Here is a 9,019-nt window from a genome sequence, read left to right as displayed (position 1 = left end):
ACTGCCGCGTCTTCCCCGGCTCCACGTCGTCCCCTTCCTAGGCCTCGCCGTCGTCCACCGCCGTGGTGCTCTCGGCGCGGCGTGGTCAATGTGGTCAATGACCGACTTCCATCGGAAGAGTACTGTTAATGGGGACCGAACCTCGTGGTGAGATCCGATCGGTTGTTGCGGTGTGATCTTTCACGACACTCCACCACCACCAGTAGCAACCTCTCACCCGCGCACGCGACGTACACGAAGTAGAGGGTTTGAACCTTGCGGCCCAGCACGAGAAAACCAATCTCGACGAAGGTACTCATGCGCAAAAACAATTTCCACGAAGAGAAATCGCAACACAGAGGTTTTCTAAAGATCCCTCCAAAACTTGATACGGGTGTCTACCCTAAAAAATACATCATGTCTATTTCATAAAAGATAACCTACCTTTACATTCATCCTACTATGTCTATTTATACTAGTGTAGCCGACCCTTTTGACTTGACCAACAAACAATAAAACTAGTGTATGTAGACACGTCAAAGTCTTATCTCTAATTAAATTGCCTTTTACATCTCGGCAGATATTCTAATCTAACGACCAGATTAATGTTGGAGGTGGACCCCAGCCCGTATCCTTTAATGAAAGCAAATCACGTAACAGCCTCCAAGTCTTGATAGATTGAGGGACCTTTTTACGTCGAGGTGGCAAAAACAGAAACAAATTCCTTTCTCTGATTTTATTGGCCGAGTGAAATAGGTCACATATCCCGTACTTCCATGTATCTACGTAGGCTTCATTAACTTTCCAAAAATTGGAGAATGTTGGTGTTTCTGTTTCCTTGCCAAACCTTGCCTGATCAAGGTTACATGCATATGTCATGGCTTGATTTAGCTCTTCCTGTTGCATGTAATTATTCTCCTTTAATACATGCACGTCCAGGGACTTCTCTTCCTTCTCGTTGGCACACGGATCAAACAAAACAATGTCTTGTTTTATTGTAACAGAAAATAATCCATCTAACCCACTGACATGCGTTACTATTTTGTGATCATTAACAACACTAGCATTAGTTATGGCCGTATCATCCTCTCTCCCTTGAAACAAAACCGTCCTCGGTTTTGAATCAATCTCTTCAATTATATTTTTGTTTGCAGTTTGAACGACACATGGAAAATTTTCAGCGTCTTCAACCTTCTTTTTCTATACGGCAGCCGCAAGGAAGTGCCTCCTTATTACGCGCAAAATAATTATTCCTCCACCTGACAGCGGGGATCCATGGGACGGGCCACCTTATTTCGCGAAAAAAACATTTCCCCCTGACTGCTGGGACCCACCAGCTACATCTTCCCATGGAAGGACGTGCGTTCGGGAAAAAAAAACGATTCTCCCCCCTGATTGCTGGGACCCAACAGCTACATCTTCACACGCAAGGAAGTGCCTGACAGTCGGGACCCACCTGGTCGAAGCGTACGTAGCGTTGTCATTCTGGTCGCGAATGTGTACGTACATACTGGTTGATGTAGAGGCGCGCACGTGTCGTAGTAGAGGCGCGCAGGTAGCATGTACACGTACGTACAACGGCCAGGGTGCAAGAAAGTAAATACGGCCACGTACATACATACGGGCGGGGTCTCAAATGCCTACTCGCGCATATGTACGGCTAGGGCTCGTGTACATGGCTGGGTCGGAACGGAGAAACAGCGTCATCGTCATGTTCATGGGGAGCCAACCGGCATAGTCGGAACGAATGCGTCGTTGTGTTCATCGGGAGGGCTTGGACGAAATAGCCGATGGAAACGGGGCCTGGCGTACCGCAGAACGGAGGAAACGGCCTTATGTTCGACCGGCCATGGTCGAAACGGGGTCCTGTTCATCGGGAGGGGTCTGGCGTACCGCAAAACAGAGGAAATGGACCTCCTACGGTCGAAACGAGGTCCAGTTGATCAAGAGGGCTGTGGCGTTGTGTTAGAGTGCTACGGTCGAAACGGGGGTCCTGTTCATCGGGAGGGGTGTGGCGTACTACAAAACGGGACTCCACGGGATAATGTTCATCTCCACCATCGACCCCTCCAGCCTCCACGAGCTACTGTTCATCCACCGTCGACCTCCTCCAGGCTCCACCTGCGGCTCTTCATCCACGGGCTCCTGTTCAACCAGCGGCCACCGCGCGCTACTCCACCGGCTACTGTTCAACCAGCCCTCTCCACGGGCTCCTATTCAACCACCCCTCCACGGGCTACAGTTCAACCAGCCCTCCACCGTCTATTGTTCATCCAGCCCTCCACGGGGTGGTCCTGTTCATCCAGCCCTCCACGGGGTCCTGTTCATCCAGCCCCAACCGGCTCGATCAATCGGGGTCCTGTTCATCCAGAGGCAACACCACGGGGTCCTGTTCATCCACCCCCACCGGGAACTGTTAATCCAACCCCCCCCCTGAGCAACACTCACTGTTCATCCAGAGGCAGTATCGATCGGCTTCAGTTAGCAGCAGTAGCGAAGGAATCACTCGATCGGCTTTAGTTAACAACCATCGATTGATCGCTCGGGTTCAGTAACGCGTAGCCTGCAGTGCAATCGCTCGGGTTCAGTAGGCGAACGCCTCGCTCGGGTTCAGTTAGAGGCCAACGCCTTGCACCCACGCGCGTGCGTGTACGAGAGAAACGCGCAAACCTCCATGCATCGCTCGGCCCCGACCACCCACCATAACCGGGAACACCCCGATATTTTCCTCGCCCTCGCTTCTACCACGGTTTTTTCCGTCATGGACGGCTTAAAGGATGTCATGCAGTTGTGTCTCCGGCCCGCCCAGGCCGAAAATCCCATTTTCTATCATGATTTTTTGTCATAGAAGTAGGAGCCCATCACATCTATGATGATACCGGGTTTTGTCACAATTATTGTCACACAAGTGTCATAAGTATGACAGAAATTTTTTTCGTTCGGCCTAAAATGTCACGGATGTGTCTTTTTTTTGTAGTGTATGTAGTGCACAATTTTTCCCTGTACATAGATCAAGGCTCCACGGATGTCATACTGCACATAAATCATGGATTTACAATTGGTGCTACTGTAAGACCTGATGAACGTGGTGACTCCTATTTTGGCACTGGCTTTTGGAATGAAATTGCAAAGTTTTATGTACTGAAAGCTGGCACTAAAATTGCACTGCACATAAAAGGGCCTGGTCATGAGATATATGTTGACTTTCCCGACAAAAGCATCCGTCCAGACTTTGTTTGAAGTAAGTTTTCTTTTCAACTATATGCATATGTTGACTTACCCAGCAATGTCAAATGAATTGTGTAGTATTTAAACAACCAACTGTTATTCCCTTTTCTTACTATATTCCTACCTAATAACTTATAGTTACCAATACACTTTTCTATTGCCCTGTTTTATCTAAATATTCTGTGTACTCCCATTTCTATTAGAAAGCGCCGCTAACAAGGAGACTCCGGATGTGGAGAACGGGGCTGCCAACAAGCAGAAGCGGGGCGAGCTAGAACCGCAAGCGATTCCAACAGGCCTAGACTTCATCAGTAGCCTCCCCGATGATATGCTGAGAGTCATCATCTCTCTCCTCCTAATCAAATATGGGGCGCGGACAACCGTCCTTTCCCGGCGATGGCGCCCCCTATGGAACTCCAGCCCTCTCGACCTCATCGACACCCACGAGCTCTACCATGGCTATTGCAAAAGCTTGGATGCGTTCTCCAAGATCCTCGGCAGTCACCTGGGCCCAACCAAAGGAATTAGAATGGCAAGTTCCGTTCCAACGGCCAGGACCGAGCCAAGCTTGACGACTGGTTCCGATCCCCCGCCCTAGATCAGCTCGAGGAGCTCATGATACGTCTCCAACGTATCTATAATTTTTTATTGTTCCATGCTATTATATTATCTGTCTTGGATGTTTAATGGGCTTTATTATGCACTTTTATATTATTTTTGCAACTAACCTATTAACCAAAGGCCCATTGCAAATTGTTGTTTTTTTGCCTATTTCAGTGTTTCGCAGAAAAGGAATATCAAACAGAATCCAAACGGAATAAAACCTTCGAGAGAGTGATTTTTGGAACAAACGCAATCCAGGAGACTTGGAGTGGACGTCAATGAAGCAACGAGGCGGCCACGAGGTAGGGAGGCGTGCCCAGGGGGGTAGGCGCGCACCCACCCTCGTGGGCCCCTCATAGCTCCACCGACCTACTTACTTCGCCTATATATACTCATATACCCCGAAAACATACAGGAGAACCACGAAACCCTATTTCCACCACCGCAACTCTCTGTATCCGTGAGATCCCATCTTGGGGCCTTTTCTGGCACTCCGTCGGAGGGGGAATCGATCACGGAGGGCTTCTACATCAACACCATAGCCTCTCCGATGATGTGTGAGTAGTTTACCTCAGATCTTCGGGTCCATAGTTATTAGCTAGATGGCTTATTCTCTCTCTTTGGATCTCAATACAAAGTTCTCCTCGATTCTCTTGGAGATCTATTTGATGTAATTCTTTTTGCAGTGTGTTTGTCGAGATCCGATGAATTGTGGGTTTATGATAAAGTTTATCTATGAAAAATATTTGGTTCTCCTCTGAATTCTTATATGTATGATTTATATCTTTCCAAGTCTCTTCGAATTATCAGTTTGGTTTGGCCTACTAGATTGATCTTTCTTGCAATGGGAGAAGTGCTTAGCTTTGGGTTCAGTCTTGCGGTGCTCGATCCCAGTGAAAGAAGGGGAAATGACATGTATTGTATTATTGCCATCGAGGATAAAAAGATGGGGTATATATCATATTGCTTGAGTTTATCCCTCTACATCATGTCATCTTGCCTAATGTGTTACTCTGTTCTTATGAACTTAATACTCTAGATGCATGCTGGATAGCGGTCGATGTGTGGAGTAATAGTAGTAGATGCAGAATCGTTTCGGTCTACTTGTCGCGGACGTGATGCCTATATACATGATCATGCCTAGATATTCTCATAACTATGCGCTTTTCTATCAATTGCTCGACAAAAATTTGTTCACCCACCGTAGAATATGCTATCTTGAGAGAAGCCACTAGTGAAACTTATGCCCCCCGGGTCTATTTTCCATTATAAGTTTCCAATCTATTTTATTTTGCACACTTTACTTTCCAATCTATATCATAAAAATACCAAAAATATTTATCTTATTATCTCTATCAGTTCTCACTTTTGCAAGTGGCCGTGAAGGGATTGACAACCCCTTTATCGCGTTGGTTGCAAGGTTCTTATTTGTTTGTGTAGGTACAAGGTGACTTGCGTGTAACCTCCTACTGGATTGATACCTTGGTTCTCAAAACTGAGGGAAATACTTATGCTACTTTGCTGCATGACCCTTTCCTCTTCAAGGGAAAACCAATGCATGCTCAAGAGGTAGCAGCTCACTTTTGATGATGGGCATATGCGGTCGGTGCCAACGTCTGCACTACACCTCGGGCCCACGCTGCGTGTCGCCAAGTTCAGGAACTGCCATTTACCGCCCCTTAATGACGCGCCCGCTCTTATTCTACCACGACTGAAGCACCTCAAGCTCGTCGCCATCTGCCTCTCAAAGGGTGACATGGAGCACCTGCTCCGTGGCTGTACTGCAATTGAGTACCTTCGTCTTCAGGCGATCAATGCGTTGAGTACCTTCCACATCACCTCCATGACTCTCCGGACTATTTATGTGTGTTGCTGGTGCGGCAGGAAGACATCACAAGATGTGTACCATGGTATGGTCATTGAGGACACACCTGCACTTGAGATATTACTTGTAGTTGATCAAGAAGGTCCAACAAGAATCAATGTCATTTCTGCGCCGAAATTGACAGTGGTGGACTACTCGTCTGATAAATACTCCGAACTTGTTATTGGATCCACACCCCTGTTGAGGTACAAAAGCCGCCTTCTACCTCTCCTTCTACAAATTAACATTATTTCTAATTTTGAAGATGTTTGTTCATCTGTCATTCAAAAAATGATTCCGACAAGCTTGACCCTGAAACTGCGCACAATGAAGGTCTTGGCACTAGAATTTATCGGCCCCAACCTGGAGCAAGTTGTCAGTTTCCTGAGATGCTTTCTGTTCCTGGAGAAGCTATATATCAAGGTGATGTTCCTTTCCTGTTATGTTAACCATAAGGGAGTTCAATTTGTGACACCTTTTTCCAAGTTTACAATGACAATGTACTATGATTTCTGAAGGTTCTGTTGGAGGATTTCAGTACATACATGCCCCCCCCCATATTGGTTGCTTGATCCATATGGTTATAATCAATAAGCATTTCTCCTTTGGATTCATCTATACTAGTTTTCTTAGGGAACTTTTCATCCACTCCAACCTCTTGTGAAGAAGGCTGCATTTTTCTACAATGTAATAAAATGCCCATGTTAATCATGTCAGATCGAAGATGGCATGTTAGTGCATTTTACAAATCCTGCAAACCAAATATGCCTGTCGTAATGTTCAAAACTGCATGTAGGCACTAACACGTTCTCTTCTTTTGCAGATAAGATTAGGCCCAGTGGTGGATAATGTGATACAATATAACAATCACGTCGAATGCCTAGATCTGCACCTCTTAGAAATTACTTTGAAGAACTACCGAGGGACCTTACCGAAGATTATATTCGCCAGGTTCTTTGTTCTCAGAGCAAGGGTGCTAAAGGAAATGAGGTTTGCCCTACATTTATTTCGCAAAAATGAATGGTTTGTTGATCAGCGCCGGCGCCTGCGGCAGAATGGAGTAGGCTCCAAAAATGCTGAATTTCATTTTGGAACTTCATATGACAGAGTAATCGGAAGTCATTGTGTCAACCCCATACATGACTTCTCGGTGGCTGACCCCTTTGCAGAAGTTGTGAGGTTTCGAAACCAGACTTAGAAGCGGTGATATTAGTTTGAACCTCTCTATTATCCATGTTCAGCAGATCAGCGCGAGCGTTTGCAACTAATGAGCTGAATTTCATTTATAATATCAGTTTGAACCTTGTAATCTTCGAATTTGAGCATATAACTCTAGAATTTGAACCTTGTAACATTTCGAGCTTTTGTGGTACAATCGTTGAAATGGCATTGTATGAGACTCGTATATTGCTAGCACTATTTGACCTTAATATGCAATGATCTTAGATTTTATTAACCATTCTCGAATTAGTTTACCTTGTCGATCTCACAGGACACGATCTGTATAGCTAACTGGACTGCGATCTTCGCATTATTGCACAGAGCTGGTTTCTTCCACCATGTGCACTGTAGAGTGCAGAATTAATTGTCGCACTCGAGTGTCCATCATCACCCTTCTGTGTAACTTTGACCTCATCACCCAAGGGTAAACTTATGACCGAAGTCATTCCACACACTTGATTTTTACAAAGCTTTTTGCCAATAAACGCCCATGATTTGTCCCTCTTCTAGCCGACGCGTGGCCAAACTAGCTGGGTGGGAAGCTTGCACAGTAAACAGCACGGGAACAGGCTCACCGACGATACATTTGGCGCCTCTTCGAGCCCACGCGTGCGGTGCGGTGTTATCAAGCGTGCACTGGATTCTGGAATCCTCCGCTATGAACGTCGTGACAAGATGTGACGATTACAGGCCGGCCGGCCCCCATTTATTATAGCGGCCATTAACCTACCCTTATGTCTCTTCAACCTTCGATCGTGCCCCACCATTGCAAGAAGCACACTCACCTCGAGAAATTCTTAGAGGGTATCCTGCGCGGCTTCAATGGTGCTCCGAGCGGCTGCCGACAGCGAGAAGTAGTTCACTATGTGTGTCGTGGTGGACACCCACACGAGGTTCATGGACCTCTCGGTGGTGTACACCAATGACCCGGTCTGGGTGGAGCACTCCATCCACATCATGGAGCTGTTGCTTGCCGAGAAGAAGTACAAGGTGGTCGGGTTTGACCTCGAGTACACCAACGCTCGTGTCGGGTCTCGTCCCATGGTCGCCGTCACCCAGATGTGCGTGCGCCACCACGTCCTCGTCTACCACTACTGCCTGGCCACAAGGCCTTGCGAGCATTTTGCCAGGTTTGTCAACAGCCCCCACGACATGTTTGCTATGATGGACATCACCAACGATGTAAAGGCGCTCGAGAGTTCAGGCATCGCCTGCCAGATTCTTGTCGACATCCAGGGCCAATACAAGATCTGGGGCAGCAAGGAGCATGAGAAGGACTCACTGGTTCACCTCGCCGAGACCATCATCGACCCCTACTACAGAGACATGAAGGATTCGTGCAATAAGGACAAGCGTGCCTGGCACTCGACCTGGATGGAGAAACTCGACAAAGCTCAAGTCGTGTACGCGGCCACGGAGGCGTACACGAGCTACGACATGTACATGCGGATCGTTGACATGAGAAAGTGTCTCCTTCCCCAAAACGGCCAGGGATCCAGCCGGAAGCAGAGCAATGGCAAGCTTCGTCGCAACAATAAGTAGATGATTAGATTCTCGTTTCTCCTACTTTAGTATGCATGTAATTGCTTACTTTGGTGTGTGCAAATGTTATGTGTGTAGTCACTTGTGTAATTGTATGCTTAATTAAGTATATATGTTGATGCTCTGTAGACAGAGCGTAGATGTTGTGCGGACAAAGAAAATCACATCGCACAAGGACTAAACAATGGAACCCGTCGGTGATATTTTCATCAATCACTCACAATTGTATATCAACAATCGTTTGCTCACAACACACACAACTTTTTAGCAGTAATCATCTGTGTTGTTATTGGTCTTCGCACACATTTTTAATTACAGACCTGTTTGCCTCGTATCACACACATCTTGTTCATTTGAACCATTTTTGTTCTCATGTCTCAACGCAAATAGTTCATCCGAGTGAACCGCATGCCGTATATCGCACACACCTTTGATATGGCCGAAAGTTTATTTTGTGTTGCCTAATCACAAACAGTTCATCCGAGTGAACCGTATGTTGTACATCACACACACCTTTATCTGGCTGCCCATTTCTTTTGTTCCTCCTCATCGCAAATGGTTAATTGAGCTGAACTGTATGCC

The sequence above is a fragment of the Triticum aestivum genome, chromosome 4B (assembly GCF_018294505.1).
Source record: "Triticum aestivum cultivar Chinese Spring chromosome 4B, IWGSC CS RefSeq v2.1, whole genome shotgun sequence".
Taxonomy (NCBI): domain Eukaryota; kingdom Viridiplantae; phylum Streptophyta; class Magnoliopsida; order Poales; family Poaceae; genus Triticum; species Triticum aestivum.
This window is presented reverse-complemented; position numbering follows the sequence as displayed.